We start from the raw sequence: 15,521 nt of genomic DNA, 5'->3' as shown, positions 1-15,521 counted from the left end.
TGCAGCAGAGGGGCTTATCAGCAAATCTAACCATTTATAACAAAACTGATCTCACGTTCAAAATCAGAGAGAGGATAGAGGGCAGCAATAATACAGCAATACTTCCCTGGTGGCATAGTCATACAACAATTGTGACTCTCAGTACAAGAGATATACTTCTGCTGTTCTCTTTAGTGTTCTTTTGCCTGTTTCACATCTACTGCATGCATGTAAGCGTTTAGAGCTACAAAATGCTGTATATGAGCAGAAGCAGACTAATCCCACCTCAGGTCCAACAGTTCCTCAATATAACTTCAATATTTTTCTGTAGTCCTTATGGAGAGTTACTGAATTTCAGTCTACGAGAACTATTTGTTCCTGCTGAATGAATAACGCATACTGCTACTGAAGCATGAGCCTACAAAAGTCTTCTGAATTAATTTATGAATCAAATATATCTACTTGGGAGCTTAAAAATAAAAGAAATTCAAAACTGAAATATGACTTCTGGGCCTGGGAGACAGAAAAAAAATTACACTCCTCTGTGACAGTAGCTGATAATAAAAGACAGATCCACAGTCTGCAGTTATTCATTAGAGCTCTTTGGTGGTGTGTGTTCTTTTGCTTTTATAGAGAGAATGGTTTACTAGTATTGGATGAACGACACTTATAACTTTTCTATACAGTGTGCATATTGATTTTTTGTGCTTTGGGTACAAGGATCAAATTACTCTATTGAGTTTTGTGCACTGCTTCATGCCGTGGCACTTCTCTGCAACCTTCCTGGAGTACATGACTTGCTTCATATGGTCCCCCAGGGGGTTCCACCATGCTAACAGGCATGAAAGATTCTGTTGAGATGAAAAAGCTTTTTATTCTTCATATTTTGTGCCATGTGTGTGATCTGTGGGTAGCTTTAGACCAGTAGAAGTTGTCATTTTAATGATTATATAGTGAGATTTTGTGTGTGTTTGTAAATATTACTGTTGCATAGATCCGCTTTTCTTAGATAACATAAGCATTCATTTATATCCTTTATGTGTGTGTTTGTAAGGACAAAAAATTATGTTGACTGCTTTTCCAGATGGGTAAATTAAGGCATAAGCACATCATGGATGCAATTCAACTTCCAGATCAAGACTTTTGAATGTAGGTCTTGGAATACATATGTCTGCATGTGATCTAAGTGTCTAAACTCTCATTACAGCCCATATCCATCCAGCCAGTACAGACAGTTGTCTACAACCTGTTTAGATAATTAAATTGAAACTTCCACATTGTCTAAAATGCTCTCTTAATTTCTACTGTATTGACTAGATCTCCACTGACTTTAACAGGTTAGATACATAGTTCACACAGAGGCACCTACAAGTAGGCACCTACACTTAGGAACTTCCATGGAAAAGATAAGGGACAATGGGTAGTAGTGGGAAGATTCTGATTGGACTCAAGGGGAATATTTTCCCCAATGAAAATGATCAGCCATTGACACAGTTTCCCCAAGGAAGTGGTGGATTCCCCAACACTGACACTTTAAAGATTCAGATGGACAGGGCCCCAGGACATCTGTTTGGAGAGTGCTTTTGCCAAGAAAGGTTGGACCAGCTGATCCCTGAGGTCCCTTCCAACCTGGTATTCTCTGATTCTATGACCTGTGATCTGAATCCCACCAAATTTGAATGTCTCACAGGACGCGTATATGTGACAGAACTGTGCAGAAATACCAACATTAATTAGCCTAAATATCTCATTGCAACACTAATTTCACTATTCAGCCTAGCTAATTCAGAGTGATAGATTAGACCTCTTCAATGCTACAGCTGGAAAATCTCTTTAAGGAATATCCCATTCAAAAATCATCTCCTAGCTTTTAAGACATGTTAAATATCATTTGCATAATAAGTTTTAAAATTCATGCCTGCTGCTTTGCGAGTGTGTAACATCTTGGCTGGCTTTTCCCAAGGACACTTACATCATGGAGAGGACTGAATCAGAATATGTTACTCAAGGCTAGTTAAAATAGTGAACTTCCTTTGACATTCCTGCATGCCCCCGGCAAACCTCTATGCATGCTAGCAAGGTCCTTGTACGATCTCCATGACTTCTGTAAGATTAATATCATCCACAGTTCAATATCGTCATAACACTGATCACCTCAATGTTTTCTTACATGTATGGAGACAAATTTGTGCTAGGTTTAATTAATTAATCTGAACTACTTCTTCATCTACTTTAAGACCATGGTAATTGTGCATCGAATGACCCCTTCACTGTATTGCTTATAAAAGGAAACTAGGATGTCAAATACAGATGTATGTATATATGATCAGGACAGACATCTGCTAGACTAGTCAACACACAGGCATCTAGAAGCAGACACCTGCATTGCGGCTACTTGTAGACACATCAACATAGCTCTACCTCCTCCTGTAGGTGGAAATATTTCTCACTTACTTGTAGACAGAAATCTGGGCCAGTGTTAACAGGCAAACTGCAATGATGGTCAGTTACTAGGATGCCCCCAGGAGATGTCCAACTGCCACATCATTCTGTGGCCAGGGTAGCTCAAATGCAGAATCTCCCCTATGTCCAATTATTTGATGTCTACGGATGCAGTGACAACTCTGAGTTTCTCTGTCTCATAGGAACAACAATTATAAGTTGACCTTTGCCATATTTCCCAGTATTCTAATTTATCCCATTTATCACAGGTTGAGTAGAGGTCACAAGGCAGATGACGGATTCCCAAAATTGGATATATGCCCGTCAATTTGTAGACCTGGTCAGAGCTAGTTCTCTATTTCTGAATTATTAATTCCTTTAAATAATTAGCAGACATGCCACTCAATTATCCTTGATTTTCACATCCCATTTAAAGGTCACTAGGTTTTAGAGTCATCCTTAATTTGGCACAAAAATTATCCGTCCTTCCCAGCTCTGGCTTTACATCCCTGCAATATGACAAGCACAAAATTAACTTTGACAATGTTAACTCTTTAGAACAGAGGAAAGTAGCTGGGTGCATCCATTCTATGCTTTCACTCATGGCAAGATATGTTCAGTTATTTAAAATCAAAGAAAATTACATTTCTTTGGCTGTTTTAAATAAATTATGCCTCTTCCATTCCTATTTTCCTTTTCTCTTTTCTTTCTTTTCTTTTTTCTTTTCTTTTCTTTTCTTTTCTTTTCTTTTCTTTTTTTTCTTTTCTTTTCTTTTCTTTTCTTTTCTTTTCTTTTCTTTTCTTTTCTTTTCTTTTCTTTTCTTTCTTTTCTTTTCTTTCCTTTTCTTTCCTTTTCTTTTTTTTTTTCTTTTCTTCTCTTTTTTCTTTTCTTTTCTTTCTTTTCTTTTCTTTTTTCTTTTCTCTTTTCTTTTCTTTTCTTTTTTCTCTTTTCTCTTTTCTTTTCTCCTTTTCTCTTCTCCTTTTCTCCTTTTCTCTTTTCTCTTCTCTCTTCTCTTCTCTTCTCTTCTCTTCTCTTCTCTTCTCTTCTCTTCTCTTCTCTTCTCTTCTCTTCTCTTCTCTTCTCTCTCTTCTCTTCTCTTCTCTTCTCTCTCTCTTCTCTTCTCTTCTCTTCTCTTCTCTTCTCTTCTCTTCTCTTCTCTTCTCTTCTCTTCTCTTCTCTTCTCTTCTCTTCTCTTCTCTTCTCTTCTCTTCTCTCTCTTCTCTTCTCTTCTCTTCTCTCTCTCTTCTCTCCTCTCTCTCCTCTCCTCTCCTCTCCTCTCCTCTCCTCTCCTCTCCTCTCCTCTCCTCTCCTCTCCTCTCCTCTCCTCTCCTCTCCTCTTCTCCTCTCCTCTCCTCTCCTCTCCTCTCCTCTCCTCTCCTCTCCTCTCCTCTCTTCTCTCTCTCCTCTCTCTCTCTCTCTCTCTCTCCTCTTTCCCCTCCTCTCCTCTCCTCTCCTCTCCTCTCCTCTCCTCTCCTCTCCTCTCCTCTCCTCTCCTCTCCTCTCCTCTCCTCTCCTCTCCTCTCCCTTTCTTTTCTCTTGTATATCATATTGAATATACTTATTGAATGTATCTGGACAAAAGCAACATCAGAATTTGTAATGGTGAAAAGTCATGCTATCCTGGACTCTCTCTTCCTTTACCCATGTGACAGTTATTCGACAATAGGATTTAACCTGATAGTTTTCTTTATGATGTTCTTTGGGTCACAGTGAAATGTGATTTCTCACAGACCAACTGAGCTTTCAGTATGCACAATAAAAAGCTGAATAATCTTAGCTATGCTGCATGACTGATTGTTGTCCTTTGTTCTTTCCTCTAGGCAGCTCCAAATTAAATTGCCTTCAGTAAAAACATACGAAATATAATTAACCTTAGTGACCCTGTTATCCTCAGTGTCCCTTAATTCACCAAGTACAAAGCAAAAAGAAACATTTCTTCTTTATAATGACTAAAAATTCTGTAACAAAAAGCTGAGTTATTCAAGTGTTACTGCATCATAGGTAAAAACACAGAACTTGTTGTCAAACTTGCAGCAATGGTATGGTGTGGAATGACAAGCCTTTGTGGCATTGGGTGGATAGTTAAGTCAGTATCACCTTGTGAATTGATTTTGTAGGCTGAAACAACCTGGATTAGTTTGAGTTGCAACTCCGTCACAGACTGGGTTGGAGATTCTGTGCACATCGCTTTTCTTCTTTGTTTGTAACCCTGTTACCTGGCATGACAGTTCTTGCCTGCATTACTAGATTGCAGGGAATATGAGCTAGTAATCTATATACAAATTGTCACATGATTTTCTGAGATTATAGGTAGATATGAAACACCTAAATGCCAATAGCCTGGCATCTATAGAAATTATCATACTAGTGCTTAGCACTATTGTTCACAAGAAGATAATGACTTGTTTGCAGAGTAATACCAGACTGAAAAGAGCTGAATAGTTGGTTCTTATGTGTTAGAAGAAAGGGTAAAGAACCTGAGGTAACAGTTATTACTGCATTTCCCTTTTCCATTTGGTACCTTTCCTGAAACATAAGGAAATAAATCCTCTATCCTCAGTCTTAGAAATTCACCAGCTTAACACAGATACGTTGCCCTAGGACTACGAAAACCAGCAGATCTTTATCCTTCTGGGTTGTTGCTGTTATCATGTTTTTAACAATCATTCTGGCAAAATATATCTTAATATTCTGAATTCTTTTACATCTGCAGACAATAGATGTGAGAGTGCACTCTTTCTTTACATCACATTTACTGTGTAAATTTCCATAGGACTCAAGCAAATACCTGAGTAATAATAAATGAAAATAGTTTTAAAGAGCCACAGGTGAATCTAGGCATCTAAGGAGATCATAATATCAACACCTGATACCAAATTCACAGCAACTGAAGCTTTATTGCTATTATGGTTAACTTTCATGGATTAAAGCAAAGAAAAGCTTTCCCAGACTCTTTTGATTGCCACATTGTCATGAGCTCACCACAGAGTTATCTTTGTAGTAAAATTGATTCATTTGCTTAGCTGTTCTTTCACACCTGTTTGCTTTTTCATTTGTCTTTCTTATTACCATTGAAAAGAAGAAAAAGAGAAAAATCACATCTGAAGGACAATTCAACAATTAACTGGCCTGTGGACACCTTCTTTAATGATATCAAGGGTCCCCTAAAATAATTAGATTCTTAAGTTCCTGTGAAGCATGAAGGAAAGAGAAACTAAAGGTGAGGAAATGCTGTTTCCTGCAGAGAACTCCATTTCTCTATAAATCAATAAGAAATAATTTCCAACTGGGTATTTCCAAACATACTTATTTTTCACTCTCTACCTAAAAAAAGAACACACAAGGAATTCAAGCAACTGCTGTGCTCATAGAACTTAGGTAGTTATCATTCAGAAACACAAAGTCACAAGTTACGATTAAACCCTCACTCTGCCAGATGCTGTGTAAATCACCAGAGGCAGAAGGCATATTACAGAAAACAGATGAAAGAAGGAAAGAACAGATACAGTCTCTGTGCCTCCTTTATGGGGCTAAACTCAGCATATTGTCTGGTGCAGTTCTATACATTCATGTTTATTCCCTACAGGATATATATGGCTGTCTACACCATCCTACAAGGAGCCCAAACTGAGCATCTTTCAGATCCTATCCATCCCCTCAACAGACAATATGAGAGTCCTTTTATGGAAAGATATGCTGGTCCATGGTGCTCAGATCACAGTGTAGGTGCAGAAGAAACTCATTTGCTGTCTCGTGGAGACCAAAAGCAGCAGCAAAATATAGGTCATACTTGCAAATTCCCTTTCCTTGTTTCATCTATTAGCAAATGCTGCCTATCTGATATCTCTATCTGTTAACTTTTATACGCCATTACCCAAAGTGAAATCACAGCTGGGACTCATGGAACAAGAAGTTCAGAACAAGCCTGCCAAACATGCGTGTTTTCAATCCAGGCTAGAAGAAAGGAATCACTGTGATAGCTAAAGGCAGCAAATATCTGTACACAGCACTACTTTCATCATGCTGTCTGTCAGAACTTGTTTTGACTTCTTTTCATATTCTGCTATGAATAAAGGCTATGCATTACTATTAAAGGTACTGGGCTGGATTTTGAGACTCCTTCCTTGAGCTGGATGAAATGGGACTTCACTGAATTCTGTAGACAGAATATATAAATTTGATGTAAGAATCAAATCACAGTCTTTCTTATGCATGTATTAATGAACACTTAAATATCAGTAAGGAAGGTTTTGTTTTGTTTTAAGAGAAACCTATATAATAAATACTGAGCGAATGGGAAACTTTGAAACACAAACATCAATCCAACAAAATGCATATTGATATACTCAAAAGGAAAAATAAAACTTATGGAGGGGTGAGCAAGCTAGAATTACTATTTAAAAGAAGTGTATAGTGTAGTACTACTTATTAACTCTATTTTGGAGTGCACTTCAGTATTATAACCTCCCAATTATCCAGAAGAAGGGATTCACTGATACAGATCTTTTTATAGCATTAAGTCCTAGTACACTATGAACTCATATTGCAGGATGTTTTCTCAGCTGTTTGATGATTCTGTTTTATGAACCAGCTTTATTTGAAGGGTGCTTTCTGCACTCAGTTTCACTATGGCTGAGGCTCTGGAGATTTTCCATTACACTGAGCATCCTGAGATTTATTGAGTAGAGTGTGCTGCAGAGGGTAGGACTTTGCCTTCTTTCTTAAAGATAAGACTAGCAAGGTGAAGCCCTCACTTGCATACAAACTGTGACTGCATCCTTTCCTGATTACTCTTATTACTTATGACTTACACAGTGTGACTTAGCAGCTTTAGCCTCATTATGTTTAGCACAACACACACGGGGAGAATAAAACAACAATCTGCTCTTCAAGTCACAGTTCTTGCAAAGACATATAGTCCCAAAGGCAGGCTTCATTGAGACATCCCCACCCTCAGAAAGAGGACAGCAGTGAAAATATCTCTAAACTGATGGGGGACTGGTTTAGTACACATTATTTTCTTCCTGCCCCTCAAATGCTACAATTTTTCCCGTTGCTTTTACCTTAAGGACAACATGCCATTTGCATCATATATTGGATCTCAGTCTTCTGAAAATGAGCTCAATAACATATGCATCACATGTTCTGCTAATCACTTCTGTCCATGCACGATATTTTACAATGTACATGTCTAGCGGAAAAGGATCTCAGTTAAAATTGGAGCTACACAGCATCACTGGTAACATAATCTTAATAATAATAATAATATTCATTTTACAACAATGCAAAAGATGACAGAAAGGGAGGATTGAGAATAGACCAACTACATAATGAAAATCAGTAGCAACTCCAGTGGGCTTCTGTGGTTGTCAGATCAAGCTGTAAGTACAGGCCTATGTTTAGTTTTCAGCAATCTCTGACACAGGAGATGTAAAATTGAGGGCGTAGATTCTCTGGTATTGGATATGTGTATTCAGTTTGCCTTGTATTAAAGCAGCTTCCAAGAAGTAATAATAAAACAACATATTCAGGAGTACTTCACATAAGTTTCAACTAAAAATCTTTTCTAAAAATATGCATGCTTCTCAAAGAAATGGCTTCATTTCAAATTCTGAGCAACATTTAATTTAAAACTGGTGACATAGAGTGTTATTTTGTTTCTTTTCTGCTTTCTAACTACCAGCAATGTATGATCAGTGGAAATGGGAAGACACTCCAGTAACATTAAAAGAAAAATGCTGACAAGTCAAAGAAGTCAGCCTGTTAATTGCCCATGATAGCAAGTCAAAAAAAGCCCTTTAACTTTTCAATTCAGGCTTGAAACATTATGGCTTGCCTGTTGTTCTGAGGGTTTTTTCCTCCCGACCTTCCTCCTTCCACCTGCTCTAAAACATAAACAAACCAAAACAAGGGTGCTCTTCTGGGATGAGTATTTACTACCATGTGAAAATGGAGATTCAGTGTATCACAAATGGGGCATCATTTATTCAGAAATGCTTTCAAAAAATGCATTTTCCAGATTTTCTGCATAAATAAGAGGAATCTGCTTGGTTTATAACTGAACCGAGTCCTATGAAGCACACGCTATGCTCCCAAACTATCAATTCAGGGGAGTCATCTACAGCCAAGAATCTTTAAAGCTGTCTTGTTGACAGGAAGCATATTTTATAGTCTTTCACTTCTGCTGCTGTGCAGGAAGCAACTCTACACTGGTAGTTTAACCTTCATCTACAAAGAGCAATTGTTCTTCCTATGAAGCCTGTACTGTTTGCACTTCAGGAGTACATGAAAGAAATTATTAACAACAAAAGTTTCAAAAATAATGGTATTCTTCTGGCAAACACTGTCAGTTAAATGCAGACAAATATTTGCTTTAAAAGTATAAAATTGCTAACATCTGGGATGTTTTGGATTTGTTGGGTTAGAATTGTTTCCTGCTTCTCTTTGCTGGCATCCAAATATTTGTTAAATCTCTTCAAGAGGTAACTGGCCAGACCTGGATAACAACATTCAACTGGAAAACATACATCAAACCTCTGTTTGTTGAAGTAATTCTGAAAGAAAATCGTTAATATTCTATTTCAGTTCTTATTAGTGGCAGGAGGTGGTGGTAATGGAATAAATATCGAGTTCTAGATGATTCATTGCTTCATTAACTAAGATATTGCAAGACAAATATAGAAATAGTGTTGGGATGTGTTCCAAATCCCAGGCTTCCTTATTCCAGGAATATTTCTCGAGAGTTCCCATCAAATTATACTTTTTGTGCATCTGCTATCCTAGTGTCTTTCCAGGGCACAATTCCTGGGAAATGGGTCACTATTTTGACAACTCCTGCTGCTTTGAATCCTTTTGTTACCTAGTCTTTGTCTCCATATTCCTAAAGGGTTTCTCGCCCATCATAGGGCTGGTACGTAAAAAGTGGTCAATGCTCTTGCTATGTCTCCAGTCACTTTATAGGCAAACCCTGTATTATCTCATGCCAAAAAATTACAGGCTAGGTGCTTAGTAGAGATGAGATTTTAAACCTGTGACCCCTATTTTCACACAAACATCTTAATCCAGCAAGTGAACAAACATAGCAGTGTTAGAAACAAGGTCTAAAACATACTCTCCTCCTGGCCATTGTCCATAGGGTACTTTTGGCAGCTTTCTGCTCTGTGTGTAGATGCTGTAAACTCTCCTGAAAGCCTTAATCTCCCCAAGCAATGTGCAGTTAACCTAGGCAACAACTCAGCAGTATAAATTAGTCTCAGAGCTCAACAACTCTGTGTGTGTCTACCTTAGCAACTCTGTGATCATGGACTGACTTGATTAAGGTAAAACTATGCTAAGAAATATCAGACTTTGGAAAGTCCTGCCTGGAAGCTGAGGTATGCCAGTATGAAAGCATGAGAGGAATATCCACAGGGTATTAAACTGAAATATATGAGCACCAGTAGACAGGTATTTAATTTAGACTGCAAAGCATTTATACTTGGTAATTAAGCACACAGAGGAAAAGATTAAACTTCATTTTGATCCAATTGCATCCTCTTGAGAACCTGACTGATACTAAAAAATATGCTTTTGGGAGCTCGGTCACGTTTATAAGACAGGGGCTAACATTCTCTGGACCATTTATATCTCAGCCATTGAGTTTTCCTGCATAGGTATCGATCTCATTAGAAGTGCATGGTTCTTGATCAAGCTCTGGCTATATGTAGAAGTAATCAATGCAGCCCAAGAGCATCTGTAAGAGTGAACCCAAATATTGAGGATCCAGACAAGTACTTCAGGTACGTCCTTTGGAATAACTTTAATCTGATGCCACAGATAAAATGCCCACTATTGGATGGACCACATCAGGTACACTTCTGGAGCAGTGCTTTGGTTTATTTTCATCTGGTAGAAAGCTCATCTGTTGTGTGCTCCGACAGACCAACATAAGATTAAGTAGGAAAGATTGAGTCACTTCAGAAGCCCAATCCTGATCCAAACAAAACTGGTAACACACATAACTGCACAACTGATATTTCTTGAGACATGGGCTACAAACCAGGGAATAGAAACTGAGATGCAGTAGTTGTTATTTGCAGAGCGTAACAGATGTCAGCAACTGGCCCACAGATGGGTTTGGGTCTTAGCCAAAAGGTAGATAGAAATAGCGGACCCTCAGCATCCTAGATGGTTTGAAGGGAGTGGAAGGACTTGGTGTTATTAATTCAGTGAATTACAAGACAAGTTTGCGTACAAACATAAACTGTTACGTCCAAAGCAGATGTACCATAGGTAAAGGGAATCCAGTCTTAGAATCTACCGATAACTAAAAGATGTTAATAGCTAGGAAGATGTGATTACTAGGCAGCTCATCAACCTCAATGTCTGAAGAATTGGGAATGAACATCTGAGTTAGTCAGAGAGATTTGTTCTCTCTGCTCTTTCTTCTGCTTCACATGGGAATTCCTGGGCCATTAAGTCCAACCGCATGTTGCAGTATCCCACCATCAAATCCATTCAGAAATGTACTGAGGTCTGTGATAAAATAATTAAGTAAGTAGTGTGTTCCATATTCACAAGGGAAGATTTTCCCAGAACCTCAATGTTCTGGTAGTCAGGAGCCTTCTTACAATACCCAGCCTAAATATATTCTAGGCCAATTTGTTTCTCTTAAGATAACTACCTTCTGCCAGTCTCTTGAAAGAAACAAAGAGCCATATAAGCTTATTAGAGAGTCTGTTCTTTGACTCTTTTGGAATAAGGTAAGAGAGCTGAAAGTACTGTTTCATCATTATTATTTCCCAAAGGCATTGGTCACTTGGAAAAGTCTGGGAAGCTCTGCTCTGAAATTCTTATAGCACTTCTTTCTCACTTCTGGTCCTCTTTAACTCATGCCCACAAGAGTCAGAAAACGATTTTGCTCTGCCTAGCAAACCTCGTTCATTCACCTGTGCGATATGAAAGAATAACATCTGTGTAAAAAGATATACATGTATTGAAACGTACTGCACAAAGAAATTACAGTATTACGGAGGAGATAATTTACTTGTCATCTAGATGACATTAGTAGAAATCTCTAAGGCAAGATCAATTTAATTAATTCAAATCAGAAACAATTTAAAATACGGTAATGTGTTCTGGTTAAAAAATACTTAGAATCATTTCTGTCTTCATGATGTCACTTTGAGAGCTGTAAATGCTGGAATAGGTGTGAAAACTAAAAATCGGGACTGTAAGAAATGTAAGTGTGTATACCGGGAATCCACAAAATAAAAGGTCTGATTTGAAATGTCAGATTTCTTTTAAATTAGACATTAATTATATTAAAGTAAGGCAACGGCTAAACAAAACCAGTACAAATCCAAGAAGACCACCAGTATACAAATAAAAGGTAAATGAACACAGCTGAAGAAAATCTGTCTCTATATCTATCAAGACAAATAAAGGACAGCAAGAACAGAGAAGAGATTGCTTTTAGCAATGATTGTGTCAGTTACAGAACTAACCAACCATGGCTGGATAACATCCATGCACGGATGAAAGATCACTATCACTAATCAAGCACTGTAGAGGAGCCACAAATAACTGTGTGCTCAATTCATCAGTATTTTACAGGAGCTGAGTTTATCCCCCCATTCTCCTGGTAGCCTCCAGACAAATTCACTGTTTATGAGGCACAGATGCTGCACTGCAGTTGTCTCATTGTTCAGGAGCAGAGTCCCACCCCGCTGTTTGTACCTAACACACTCTTTTCAGAAGGAATTAACTGGTTAAATGAGTACATTAAAGTAGTCCAATTTCTGTGTTGTTCCCTGCTTGCTCTGTTTGTGTGTTTTTCAGGTAACTATAAATTACAAGTTGTAGGTAAACACTTTTCATAGTGCATGGGTGAGTACTTTCTGCTAAGCTACTTTCTTGCTAATACAAGTGTTTTCTTCCTAGGTGTGGATTTTAAGGTACTTAATCAAAAGCTATGAATGCCCTCTTAGGTGAAAAGAGGTTCCTTGCAGGTTCATTATGGGGGCTGTGAAGTTCTGGAGTTCTCCTGGGAGCCGTGGTGCTTCTTATTTGACATGTCCCTCCCTGAACCTGGTGAAAACGTGAAATGCATTAACCTGTTTTTCACAAAAGTAGCTGAACATGAACATATTTCACTCAAAATGAAACTGCAGAAGTACCAGTCTTTGGGAGACCAGCGAATACCGGTGTACAAAACCTTGCTTTAATATTCTTAGTTTTAGAAAGAGTGTTTTTTGTCCTGTTCATATGTGCCAAAGATGGTGCCACCAGTGCCTGTTCTCCTGCATGGTTTTGTCTGCAGGCTCCTCTGCATTTAGACACTAAATTATTCACCTTCACACACACTAGCTATGCCTATAATCAATATCTATACTGTTTAAGATAAAACTACACTAAGAAAGATTAGATTTTGAAAGACCTGCCTGGAAGTTGAGGCATGCCAACATGAAATCATGAGAAGAATATCCACAGAGTATTAAACTGAATTATATAAAAATAGACAGGCATTTAATTTAGATTGCAGCTTCATTTAGATCCAGTTGTGTCCTCTTGGGAACCAGACTGATACAAAAAAGCATGCTTTTGGGAGTTCTGTCCCACTATTAAGCAAGGGGATAATGATGATCTGTAGTCTAACAGATTGAAACATCCTTAGTCAATTATGAGTTTAAAATCCCTACAAAAAAAGTTCTAAATATATTACTGAATGCTTACCCAAGGAATCTTGGGATATATTCCTTCATTAGTTTTACTTACTTGTAAAAGGATCCTTTCTCTTATAGTTCTATTAAATGACCTGCCAGAGGGAGTAATGGGATGGGTATTTAGTAATTAGTTTGCTTAACTTGCAGTGTGACCTAAACTGTGGTTTGAGATTTAATTGCATCACCACACAAAGACATAAACTTCAAATTATTATGCAGTCTTTCAGATAAATGCTAGAGAGAGTAAAAATACCTGTAGATGTATAAACTAAAACTGATTGGTGGACATACCCTTGGATGAGAGAAGCTGCCATACAAACAATGGTTCTAGAAATGTCTAGGAGTTGCTCATTATTTTATTTCTAGCTCTTTTCAAGGTTAGAGCAGAGAGCAGAGTGATTTCTAAACTCCCACAACCTCAGCAGGCATTGGTGATCCTGTTGAGACCTTCTTGTTATTCCTGTGCAGTATCAGGCTCCCTTTTATCCCCAAGGAGCAAATGAAACAACCTCAGTCAGACCACAGAGATAAGGATGCACATTAAATGAAGCTGAATTCACACTTCTACAGGGAGTACCCACTGCAATTAACTTTAGGCATCTGGCCCATCGACCTTTATCTCTGAAATAGTTAGGTTATCTATATAAACAATGGAATAAAGAATTACTTTTAATATTTACTTCTCATTGTCACATAGACAAATGAAACAGGTGATGACACTTCTGATGTCTTTTCTTCCTTGTCTTCAAACATCATCTGGAGAAGCAGCTGCAAGAGCATTCTGGATGTCTGAAACAGAAAGAAGGCTATTCACTGACATCTTTTTATAAAAAGTTAAGGTCTTCCAGAGGAAAATGTTACCTGCTGCCACCCTGTATTTTTTGTTTTCTCTAAGGACTTTTAGCAACATAAGCAATTGTCTTGACTGATGCCAGAAAGACAAGCGTTAATATCCCCTGGAATAAGGAACAACTTCCAGTTTGAACACCCTGAATGCATGGCGAAATGCTGCATCACTGATCTCGTTCATCTCTATTGCTGGTAGCAATATATTTGCTTCTGTGTCTTGCAATTACCTTGCAGCTGTGTAGCCAGGAAACCCATGGAGATTGAGTCAGTCAAGTTCAGTATTAACCATAGCCCTGTTAATTGACTTGATCTCATTCCCTGTACTGGAAAAAATTGGATGTGTACATTGTATCTATGAAGGATGGCATCTTTCCTTTCCACAGATGCCAGGTACAATATTTTTTTCACTTCCTATAAAATATAAGGCTTGTTCATTATTTGATGAGTTTCCAATATTTACCATGGATCACCCTACCTTTTCTTAGTGTGTTGAGAACCAATTCCAAATCAGGCAATGTTTATATATCTATGTATATACAAGCATTTGTTATATTTACAATGTTGAGAATGATTCATTATCCTGAAGTCACAAGTGCTCTTGGCAGCCTTTTCCTGAGTTCCATCACAATATGTCATACACTAAGAAAATGTTCATTAAAACAGCTAGAGAAAATACTAATCTTGACTCCCAGTGGCAAGTGTTTTGGAGAGGATATTATTGTTTTCGCCAAAGATAAGTCAGTAGTAAAGACACAATCTGTTCTGATCCTGTAATCCAAGCAGAATTAAACTGTTGAGGAACTTTATTCTTCTATTCTCAGTGACATTCAGGAAGATTTGGGCCATATGAATGTTTTCTATGTATTCTATTTCTATGACCTGAGGTCCTAAACCTGCAAAATACATTACCTGTAACAGTAGTTGGTTTTCCAAGCACATGAACTAAGAAATCCAAATGCAGCTTGCATTAGGAGAGAAGGTTCATTACAGAGCTGAAGAAAATATAATCCCTGCTGGTTTATTCCCTTACATCATGCCACTATATTTCTTTTCATTATGTTCACCTTCCACCTGTCAAAACATCTTCCATGTGAGGAAATTTTTATGTGGTTTAACATAGTTTTTCTTTTCTTTCTTTTTTTTTCCTCAGAAATATAAGAAATATAGAGTTTTGATAATAGCTATCATAGCACTGCATTGCATTACACTGATGTGTATTCTCACCAGAGCATATTGCACTTATTTCACTAGGATTTGTCTTCCTTCAAGGCACATGTGCAAGTAGACGAATACAATATTGTATTTCCTTGTTCCATATACCATTGAAACTAAAGAAATGCATATTCTTCCTTAAAAGTTATGTGTAGAACAGAGCAAAAAAGGATGTGATGATGATGATGATGATAATAATAATGATAGAAGATTGTGGTTAAATTGGTACAACACATGCACGTGGCTGGCTGACAGGATTGTATCTGAAGTTGTGGGAAGAAGTTTGCCAAAACCATAGGAAAGTTAGGAAAGTTTGCCAAAACATTCATTCTGGAA

This window comes from Pezoporus occidentalis, unplaced genomic scaffold, assembly GCF_034315485.1.
Source record: "Pezoporus occidentalis ecotype Australia unplaced genomic scaffold, CSIRO_AGI_Poc_V1 ctg63, whole genome shotgun sequence".
NCBI lineage: Eukaryota > Metazoa > Chordata > Aves > Psittaciformes > Psittacidae > Pezoporus > Pezoporus occidentalis.
This window is presented reverse-complemented; position numbering follows the sequence as displayed.